The 11,565-nt window shown below is 60.8% G+C and overlaps 1 long non-coding RNA gene across 1 annotated transcript; it reads left to right on the top strand.

Moving 5' to 3' along the window:
- The first annotated feature begins 788 nt into the window (after positions 1–788).
- Positions 789–10,534, top strand: LOC134984220 (uncharacterized). Its single transcript, XR_010191720.1, has 3 exons — positions 789–876; positions 10,262–10,340; positions 10,439–10,534. It is a non-coding gene; the product is annotated as an uncharacterized LOC134984220 (long non-coding RNA).
- Positions 10,535–11,565: the final 1,031 nt, after the last annotated feature.

Here is an 11,565-nt window from a genome sequence, read left to right as displayed (position 1 = left end):
TGTGTATACCGCCCCCTATGTGTGTATACCGCCCCCTATATGTGTATACAGCCCACAATGTGTGTAAACCGCCCCCTATGTGTGCATACAGCCCGCACCCAATGTGTGTATACAGCCCCCAATGTGTGTATACTGTCCCCTATGTGTATATACCGCCTCCTATGTGTATATACTGCCCCCTATGTGTGTATACCGGCCCCCTATGTGTATATACCGCCCCCTATGTGTGTATACCGCCCCCCTATGTGTATATACTGCCCCCTATGTGTGTATACCGCCCCCCTATGTGTATATAGCGCCCCCTATGTGTAACACCCTGTATGAGCAGTGACAGCAGTGTGAGCAGCGCTGTGTGTGTGTATGACACGGGTAATATACTCTCCATGCACCACACACTGCAGCACATACACCCTGCCCGGCAGGAGAGGGGGCGGCGGCCATTACCTGGAGGAGACCGAAGGCGGAGCTCTGTGTACAGGAAGAGGCGGGGCACTGTTTCCGGCCCACCGTTTGCATAGCGCATAGGATTATGGGTAGGGACAGCCGCAGTCACTAAGCAACCAGGAGCAGTCCCGCCCACCCTCCCGGTCATAAGGCGCAGCGTCCCGTCACTCATCATCCAGCCCCGCCCACTCTACACGCCATTGGTCGGAAAGTCCCGTCACTCATCGTGACGTGTATGGGAAGGAGAGTGGGCGGGGCTGCGAGCAATGGGCGGGGGAAATGTGAATGAGTGATTGGACCCTGCGACCAATAGCTAGAGGCAGGGGCGGGGCTGGCTGAGTGACGGGTTGCTGCAGCCTATGAGAGAGTGGGCGGGGCTGGTGGCTGATCCCATGCGATGAGTTAGGCGCTGACCCCGAAATACTGTCCCTGGTAACATCCCCCCCCCCCTCCTGTCTCTTCTCCCTGCCCCCCATACCCCCCTACCCTGCTACCCCCTGCCTCCCATACCCCCCTACCCTGCTACCCCCTGCCTCCCATACCCCCCTACCCTGCTACCCCCTGCCCCCCATACCCCCCTCCCCTGCTGCCCCGTCTCCCATCCCCCCTCCCCTGCTTCCCATACCCCCCTCTCCTGCTGCCCCCTGCCTCCCATACCCCCCTCCCCTGCTGCCCCCTGCCTCCCATACCCCGCTCCCCTGCTGCCCCCTGCCTCTCATACCCCCCTCCCCTGCTGCCCCCTGCCTCTCATACCCCCCTCCCCTGCTGCCCCCTGCCTCCCATACCCCCCTCCTCTGCTGCCACCTGCCTCCCATACCCCCCTCCTCTCCTGACTCTTCCTCCTGCCCCCTGCCTACCATACCCCCCTCCCTTGCTGCCCCCTGCCTGCCTCCCATACCCCCCTCCCTTGCTGCCCGCTGCCTGCCTCCCATAACCCCCTGCCCTGCTGCCCCAGCCTCCCATACCCCCTCCCCTGCTGCTCCCTGCCTCCCATACCCCCCCCCTGCTGCCCCCTGCCTGCCTCACATACCCCCCTCCTCTGCCTGCCTCCCATACCCCCCTCCCCTGCTGCCTCCCATACCCACCTCCCCTGCTGCCTCCCATACCCCCCTCCCCTGCTGCCCCCTGCCTCCCATACCCCCCTCCCCTGCCTCCCATACCCCCTACCCTGCTGCCCCCTGCCTTCCATACCCCCCTCCCCTGCTGCCTCCCATACCCCTCTCCCCTGCTGCCCCCTGCCTCCCATACCCCCTCCCCTGCTGCCCCCTGCCTCCCATACCCCCCTCCCCTGCCTCCCATACCCCCCTCCCCTGCTGCCCCCTGCCTGCCTCCCATAACCCTCTCCTCTGCCTGCCTCCCATACCCCCATCCCCTGCTTCCCCCTGCTTCCCATACCCCCCTCCCCTGCTGCCTCCCATACCCACCTCCCCTGCTGCCCCCTGCCTGCCTCCCATACCCACCTCCCCTGCTGCCCCCTGCCTCCCATACTCCCTTGCCCTGCTGCTCCCTGCCTGCCTCCCATACCCCCTCATCTTCCTCCCATACCCCCCTCCCTTGCTGCCCCCTGCCTGCCTCCCATAACCCCCTCCCCTGCCTGCCTCCCATAACCACCTCCCCTGCTACCCCAGCCTCCCATACCCCCTCCCCTGCTGCTCCCTGCCTGCCATACCCCCTCCCCTGCTACCCCCTGCCTGCCTCCCTTACCCCCCTCCCCTGCTGCCTTCCATACCCCCTGCCCTGCGGCACCCAATACCCTGCTGCCCCTTGCCTGCCTCCCATACCACCCTCTCCTGCTTTCTCTGCCGGCCTCCCATACCCCCTCCCCTGCTGCCTCCTGCATCCCATACCCCCCTCCCCTGCTGCCCCCTGCCTCCCATACACCCTCTTCTGCTGCCCCCTGCCTCCCATACCCTCTCCACTGCCTGCCTCCCATACCCCCCTCCCCTGCTGCTCCTGCCTCCCATACCCCCCTGCCCTGCTGTCCCCTGTCTGCTTCCCATACCCTCCTGCCCCCTGACTGCCTCCCCTACCCACCTCCCCTGCTGCCCCCTGCCTGCCTCCCATACCCCCCTGTCCTGCTGCTCCCTGCCTCCCATACCCCCCTCCCCTGCTGCTCCTGCCTCCCATACCCCCCTCCCCTGCTGCCCCTTAAACCCCCCTGCCTCCCATACCCCCATCTCCTTCTGCCCCTGCCTCCCATACCCTGCTCCCCTGCCTGCCTCCCGTACCCCCTCCCCTGCCTGCCTCCCATACCCCCCTCCCCTGCTGCTCCTGCCTCCCATACCCCCCTGCCCTGCTGCTCCCTGCCGCCACAGTTGTCCCAGCCTCCCATACCCCCCTGCCCTGCTGCTCCCTGCCTGCCATATCCCCCTCCCCTGCTGCCCCCTGCCTCCCATACCCCTCTGCCCTGCTGCCCCTTATACCCCCTGCCCTGCTGCCCCCTGCCTCCCATACCCCCCTCCCCTGCCTGCCTCCCATACCCCCTCCCCTGCCTGCATCCCATACCTCCCTGCCCTGCTGCTCCCTGCCTCCCCTGTTGCCCCAGCCTCCCATACCCCCCTCCCCTGCTGCACCCTATAAACCCTGCCCTGCCTGTCTTACCCCCTTCCCCTTCTGCCCCCTATACCTTACTGCCTCCCATACCCACCTACTGCTCCCTGCCTGTCATATCCACCTCCCCTGCTGCCCCCTGCCTCACAAACCCCCCGCCCCTGCTGCCTCCCATACCCCCCTCTCCTTCTGCCCCTTCCTCCCATACCCTCATCCCCTGCCTGCCTCCTATGCCCTGCTGCCCCCTGCCTGCCTCCCATACCCTGCTGCTCCCTGCCTTCCATACCGCCCTGTTGCTCCCTGCCACCACAGTTGCCCCAGCCTCCCATAAACCCCTCTCCTGCTGCCCCCTATACCCCCTCCCCTGCTGCTCCCTGCCTGCCATACCCCCTCCCCTGCTGCCCCCTATACCCTGCTGCCTCCCATGCCATCTCTCCTGCTGCCCCCTGCTTCCCATACCCCCTCCCCTGCCTGCCTCCCATACCCCCCTCCCCTGCTGCCCCCTGCCTCCCATACCCCCTCCCCTGCCTGCCTCCCATATCCCCCTCATCTGCTGCCCCCTGCCTCCCATACCCCCCTGCCCTGCTGCCCCCTGCCTCCCATACCACCTCCCCTGCTGCCCTCTGCCTCCCATACCCCCCATCCCCTGCCTCCCATACCCCCTGTCCTGCTGCTCCCTGCCTCCCATACCCCCCTCCCCTGCTTCTCCTGCCTCCCATACCCCCCTGCCCTACTGCTCCCTGCCGCCCATACCTCCCTGCCCTGCTGCTCCCTGCCTGCCATATCCCCCTCCCCTGCTGCCCCCTGCCTCCCAAACCCCCCTGCCCTGCTGCCCCTTATACCCCCCTACCCTGCTGCCCCTGCCTCCCATACCCCCCTCCCCTGCTGTCCCCTGCCTGCCTCCCATACCCCCTCCCCTGCCTGCCTCCCATACCCCCCTGCCCTGCTGCTCCCTGCCTCCCCTGTTGCCCCAGCCTCCCATACCCCCCTCCCCTGCTGCCCCTATACGCCCTGCCTGCCTTACCCCCTCCCCTTCTGCCCCCTATACCCTGCTGCCTCCCATACCCATCTACTGCTCCCTGCCTGTCATACCCACCTCCCCTGCTGCCCCCTTCCTCACAAACCCCCCTCCCCTGCTGCCTCCCATACCCCCCTCTCCTTCTGCCCCTTCCTCCCATAGCCCCCTGTCCTGCTGCTCCCTGCCTCCCATACCCCCCTCCCCTGCTTCTCCGGCCTCCCATACCCCCCTGCCCTGCTGCTCCCTGCCGCCACAGTTGTCAGCCTCCCATACCTCCCTGCCCTGCTGCTCCCTGCCTCCCCTGCTGCCCCCTGCCTCCCATACCCCCCTGCCCTGCTGCTCCCTGCCTCCCATACCCCCATCTCATTCTGCCCCTGCCTCCCATACCCCGCTCCCCTACTGCCCCCTGCCTGCCTCCCATACCCCCTCCCCTGCCTGCCTCCCATACCCCCCTGCCCTGCTGCTCCCTGCCTCCCCTGTTGCCCCAGCCTTCCATACCCCCCTCCCCTGCTGCACCCTATACACCCTGCCCTGCCTGCCTTACCCCTCTCCCCTTCTGCCCCCTATACCTTGCTGCCTCCCATACTCACCTACTGCTCCCTGCCTGTCATACCCACCTCCCCTGCTGCCACCTGCCTACAAACCCCCCTCCCTTGCTGCCTCCCATACCCCCCTCTCCTTCTGCCCCTTCCTCCCATACCCTCCTCCCCTGCCCTGCTGCCCCCTGCCTGCCTCCCATACCCCCCTGCCCTACTGCTCCCTGCCTCCCATACCCCCCTCCCCTGCTGCTCAGGCCTCCCATACCGCCCTGTTGCTCCCTGCCACCACAGTTGCCCCAGCCTCCCATAACCCCCTCTCCTGCTGCCCCCTATACCCCCTACCCTGCTGCTCCCTGCCATATCCCCTCCCCTGCTGCCCCCTATACCCTGCTGCCTCCCATGCCATCTCTCCTGCTGCCCCCTGCTTCCCATACCCCCTCCCCTGCCTGCCTCCCATACCCCCCTCCCCTGCTGCCCCCTGCCTCCCATACCCCCTCCCCTGCCTGCCTCCCATCTTCCCCTCATCTGCTGCCCCCCTGCCTCCCATACCCCCCTGCCCTGCTGCCCCCTGCCTCCCATACCCCCTCCCCTGCTGCCCTCTGCCTCCCATACCCCCCATCCCCTGCTGCCCCCCTGCCTGCCTCCCATACCCCCCTGTCCTGCTGCTCCCTGCCTCCCATACCCCCCTCCCCTGCTTCTCCTGCCTCCCATACCCCCTGCCCTACTGCTCCCTGCCGCCACAGTTGTCCCAGCCTCCCATACCTCCCTGCCCTGCTGCTCCCTGCCTGCCATATCCCCCTCCCCTGCTGCCCCCTGCCTCCCAAACCCCCCTGCCCTGCTGCCCCTTATACCCCCCTACCCTGCTGCCCCTGCCTCCCATACCCCCATCTCCTTCTGCCCCTGCCTCCCATACCCCGCTCCCCTGCCTGCCTCCCATACCCCCTCCCCTGCCTGCCTCCCATACCCCCCTGCCCTGCTGCTCCCTGCCTCCCCTGTTGCCCCAGCCTCCCATACCCCCCTCCCCTGCTGCCCCTATACGCCCTGCCTGCCTTACCCCCTCCCCTTCTGCCCCCTATACCCTGCTGCCTCCCATACCCATCTACTGCTCCCTGCCTGTCATACCCACCTCCCCTGCTGCCCCCTTCCTCACAAACCCCCCTCCCCTGCTGCCTCCCATACTCCCCTCTCCTTCTGCCCCTTCCTCCCATACCCCCCTGTCCTGCTGCTCCCTGCCTCCCATACCCCCCTCCCCTGCTTCTCCTGCCTCCCATACCCCCCTGCCCTGCTGCTCCCTGTCGCCACAGTTGTCCCAGCCTCCCATACCTCCCTGCCCTGCTGCTCCCTGCCTGCCATATCCTGCTGCCCCCTGCCTCCCATACCCCCCTGCCCTGCTGCCCCCCTGCCTCCCATACCCCCATCTCATTCTGCCCCTGCCTCCCATACCCCGCTCCCCTGCTGCCCCCTGCCTGCCTCCCATACCCCCTCCCCTGCCTGCCTCCCATACCCCCCTGCCCTGTTGCCCCAGCCTCCCATACCCCGCTCCCCTGCTGCCCCTATACACCCTGCCCTGCCTTGCCTGCCTTACCCCCTCCCCTTCTGCCCCCTATACCCTACTGCCTCCCATACCACCTCTCCAGCTGCCCCCTGCTTCCCATACCCCCTCCCCTGCCTGCCTCCCATACCCCCTCCCCTGCTGCCCCCTACCTCCCATACCGCCCTCCCCTGCCTGCCTCCCATACCCCCCTCCTCTGCTGCCCCCTGCCTCCCATACCCCCCTCCCCTGCTGCCCTCTGCCTCCCATACCCCCATCCCCTGCTGCTCTGGCCTCCCATACCCCTCTGCCCTGCTGTTCCATGCCTGCCTCCCATACCCCCCACTCCTGCTGCTCCCTGCCTCCCATACCGCCCTCCCCTCCCTCCTCTTTTGCCCCAGCCTCCCATACCTCCCCGTGCTGCCCCCTATACCCCCTGCCCTGCTGCTCCCTTCCTGCCATACCCCCCTCCTCTGCTGCCCCCTATACCCTGCTGCCTCCCATACCACCCACTCCTGCTGCCCCGGCCTCCCATACCCCCCTCCCCTGCTGCCCCCTGCCTCCCATACCACCCTCCCCTGCTGCCCCCTGCCTCCCATACCCCCTCCCCTGCTGCCCCCTGCCTTCCTGTTTGTCACCTGCTGGGGTAAGACGGGCATATCCATGTCTGTGTGTGTAATTACCAAAGATATCAGTGATGACACTAGGACTGCTGGGAATGGGACATTATACAGTAACACCAGGGGACATGTCTGGGTGATGACTGCTGGGAATGGGACATTATACAGTAACACCGGGGGATGTGTCTGGATGATGACTGGAGAGGTGACTGCTGGGAATGGGACATTTTACAGTAACACCAGGGGATGTGTCTGGGTGATGACTGGAGAGGTGACTGCTGGGAATGGGACATTATACAGTAACACCAGGGGACGTGTCTGGGTGACGAGCGGAGAGGTGACTGCTGGGAATGGGACATTATACAGTAACACAGGGGGACGTGTAAGGGTGATGACCGGAGAGGTGATTGCTGGGAATGGGGCATTATACAGTAACAGCAGGGGACGTGTCTGGGTGATGACCGGAGAGGTGACTGCTGGGAATGGGTCACTATACAGTAACACCGGGGGACGTGTCTGGGTGGTGACTGGAGAGGTGACTGCTGGGAATGGGGCATTATACAGTAACACCAGGGGATGTGTCTGGATGGTGACTGCTGGAAATGGGTAATTATACAGTAACGCCAGGGGATGTGTACGGGTGATGACCGGAGAGGGGACTGCTGGGAATGGGACATTATACAGTAACGCAAGGGAATGTGTACGGGTGATGACCGGAGAGGGGACTGCTGGGAATGGGACATTATACAGGAACATCTGGGATGTATCTGGGTGATGACTGTAGAGGTGACTGCTGGGAATGGGACATTATACAGTAACACCAGGGGACGTGTCTGGGTGATGACTGGAGAGGTGACTGCTGGGAATGGGACATTATACAGGAACATCTGGGATGTATCTGGGTGATGACTGTAGAGGTGACTGCTGGGAATGGGACATTATACAGTAACACCAGGGGACGTGTCTGGGTGATGACTGGAGAGGTGACTGCTGGGAATGGGACATTATACAGTAACACCAGGGGATGTGTCTGGGTGGTGACTGCTGGGAATGGGACATTATACAGTAACGCCAGGGGATGTGTCTGGGTGGTGACTGGAGAGGTGACGGCAGGGTATGGGGCATTATACAGTAACACCAGGGGATGTGTCTGGGTGGTGACTGCTGGGAATGGGACATTATACAGTAACGCCAGGGGATGTGTCTGGGTGATGACTGGAGAGGTGACTGCTGGGAATGGGACATTATACAGTAACACCAGGGGACGTGTCTGGGTGTTGACCGGAGAGGTGATTGCTGGGAATGGGACATTATACAGTAACACCAGGGGACGTGTCTGGGTGATGACCGGAGAGGTGACTGCTGGGAATGGGTCACTATACAGTAACACCGGGGGACGTGTCTGGGTGGTGACTGGAGAGGTGACTGCTGGGAATGGGGCATTATACAGTAACGCCAGGGGATGTGTCTGGGTGGTGACTGCTGGGAATGGGACATTATACCGTAACGCCAGGGGATGTGTACGGGTGATGACTGGAGAGGTGACTGCTGGGAATGTAGCATTATACAGTAACACCAGGGGATGTGTCTGGGTGATGACTGGAGAGGTGACTGCTGGGAATGGAGCATTATACAGTAACACCAGGGGATGTGTCTGGGTGGTGAGTGGAGAGGTGACTGCTGGGAATGGGGCATTATACAGTAACGCCAGGGGATGTGTCTGGGTGATGACTGGAGAGGTGACTGCTGGGAATGGGACATTATACAGGAACATCTGGGATGTATCTGGGTGATGACTGTAGAGGTGACTGCTGGGAATGGGACATTATACAGTAACAACAGGGGACGTGTCTGGGTGATGACTGGAGAGGTAACTGCTGGGAATGGGACATTATACAGTAACACCAGGGGATGTGTCTGGGTGGTGACTGCTGGGAATGGGACATTATACAGTAACGCCAGGGGATGTGTCTGGGTGGTGACTGGAGAGGTGACTGCTGGGTATGGGGCATTATACAGTAACACCAGGGGATGTGTCTGGGTGGTGACTGCTGGGAATGGGACATTATACAGTAACGCCAGGGGATGTGTCTGGGTGATGACTGGAGAGGTGACTGCTGGGAATGGGACATTATACAGTAACACCAGGGGACGTGTCTGGGTGATGACCGGAGAGGTGATTGCTGGGAATGGGACATTATACAGTAACACCAGGGGACGTGTCTGGGTGATGACCGGAGAGGTGACTGCTGGGAATGGGTCACTATACAGTAACACCGGGGGACGTGTCTGGGTGGTGACTGGAGAGGTGACTGCTGGGAATGGGGCATTATACAGTAACGCCAGGGGATGTGTCTGGGTGGTGACTGCTGGGAATGGGACATTATACAGTAACACCGGGGGACGTGTCTGGGTGATGACTGGAGAGGTGACTGCTGGGAATGGAGCATTATACAGTAACACCAGGGGATGTGTCTGGGTGATGACTGGAGAGGTGACTGCTGGGAATGGAGCATTATACAGTAACACCAGGGGATGTGTCTGGGTGGTGACTGGAGAGGTGACTGCTGGGAATGGGGCATTATACAGTAACGCCAGGGGATGTGTCTGGATGGTGACTGCTGGAAATGGGGCATTATATAGTAACGCCAGGGATGTGTCTGGGTGGTGACTGCTGGAAATGGGTAATTATACAGTAACGCCAGGGGATGTGTACGGGTGATGACTGGAAAGGTGACTGCTGGGAATGGGACATTATACAGTAACACCAGGGGATGTGTCTGGGTGATGACTGGACAGGTGACTGCTGGGAATGGGACATTATACAGTAACACCAGGGGATGTGTACGGGTGATGACCGGAGAGGTAACTGCTGGGAATGGGACATTATACAGTAACACCAGGGGATGTGTACGGGTGATGACCGGAGAGGTAACTGCTGGGAATGGGACATTATACAGTAACGCCAGGGGATGTGTCTGGGTGGTGACTGCTGGGAATGGGACATTATACAGTAACACCGGGGGACGTGTCTGGGTGATGACTGGAGAGGTGACTGCTGGGAATGGGACATTATACAGTAACACCAGGGGATGTGTATGGGTGATGACTGGAGAGGTGACTGCTGGGAATGGGACATTATACAGTAACGCCAGGGGATGTGTCTGGGTGGTGACTGCTGGGAATGGGACATTATACAGTAACACCGGGGGACGTGTCTGGGTGATGACTGGAGAGGTGACTGCTGGGAATGGGACATTATACAGTAACACCAGGTGACGTGTCTGGGTGATGACTGGAGAGGTGACTGCTGGGAATGGGGCATTATACAGTAACACCAGGGGATGTGTCTGGGTGATGACTGGAGAGGTGACTGCTGAGAATGGGGCATTATACAGTAACACCAGGGGATGTGTCTGGGTGATGACTGGAGAGGTGACTGCTGGGATTGGGGCATTATACAGTAACACCGGGTGATGTGTCTGGGTGATGACTGTATCACTGTGTGTGTCAGGTTCCTATAAGGTGTCAGGATGTCACTGTCTATGTCTCCATGCAGGAGGGGGAGTATATAGAGGAACACAGGGGTCTGTACAAGGACGTGATGATGGAGAATAACCGGCCCCTCACATTACTGGGTAAGAGGAGACTGTCATGTATTGTACAGGGGAGAGCAGGTATGGGGCCTGATAATCACATATATACACTGTACTCAGTCTCTGTGTGTCTCCTACAGGTGGACCCAGTAACAGAGATACCCCAGAGAGATGTCCCCGTCCTCTGTATTCCCAGGACTGTACAGAGGAGAATCACAGGATCCCACAGGAGGATCAGGTAGGTTGGATTTAGGGTCTCACCAATATACCAAAGTGACCATCACTATATGATCTGTAGAGGAGCTGTGTGTTTTATACACTGATATTATACTGTTTCACCTCAGTTTAATCTGAATGTATGCAAATGTCATTATAGTGTTGTGGTTTTTTTTTCTGCTGCAGGGTACACTGGGTTCCACAGGGAGTAACGTTGGGGTGTAGAGTAGGATCTTGATCCGAGGCACCAACAGGCTAAAAGTTGTGACTGTTCCCAGAGTGCATAGCTCCGCCTGCTCTATAACCCCGCCTCTGTGCACAGGAGCTCAGTTTTGTAGTTGGTGCCATGCAGTGCAGGCATACAACAGACGGGCTGCTCCAGCAGTCCTCAGATGAGCTTTTTTAAGTGAAAAATGAAGACTTCAACGGCTGCACGCCGGAGAGTGGAGCCTCCATCCAGAAGTATTTCAACTCCTCGTGGACAAATGGGGCCTTCCAGATGTGGACCTGATGGCATCTCGACACAATCACAATTTTCCGGTCTTCAGAACAAGGACAAGGGATCCTCAAGCAGCGTTCGTGGATGCACTGGCAATTCCATGGAACTTTCGTCTGCAACACGTGTTCCCTCCGTTGTCACTCCTGCCCAGAGTAATAAGTTCAAGCAAGAAGGAGGAATCCTACTTCTGATCGCTCCAGCGTGGCCCAGACGGCATTGCTTCTCAGACCTTCAGGGTCTATTGATAGAGCGTCCCCTTCTTCTTCCACAGTGCCCAGATCTCCTCGTTCAGGGCCCCTGTGTATAACAGGATTTGGCCCGGTTAGCTTTGACGGCGTGGCTCTTGGAGCTTCCATTCTAAGGGCCAAAGGATTTTCTGAGGCGGTCATTCAAACTATGTTGAAGGCCTGGAAACTGGCTTCTGCTCTGGTTTATCATAGGGTCTGGAATTCTTACTTTGCTTGGTGCACCACTAACAATCATGATGCTTACAAATGAAGTACCGCCAAACTTTTGGCCTTTCTACAACAGGGCCTGGACTTGGGGCTTCGT

The sequence above is a fragment of the Pseudophryne corroboree genome (assembly GCF_028390025.1).
Source record: "Pseudophryne corroboree isolate aPseCor3 chromosome 3 unlocalized genomic scaffold, aPseCor3.hap2 SUPER_3_unloc_40, whole genome shotgun sequence".
Classification (NCBI taxonomy): Eukaryota; Metazoa; Chordata; class Amphibia; order Anura; family Myobatrachidae; genus Pseudophryne; species Pseudophryne corroboree.
The sequence above is the reverse complement of the archived record's forward strand: the minus strand, read 5'-3'. Positions and strand labels throughout refer to the sequence as shown.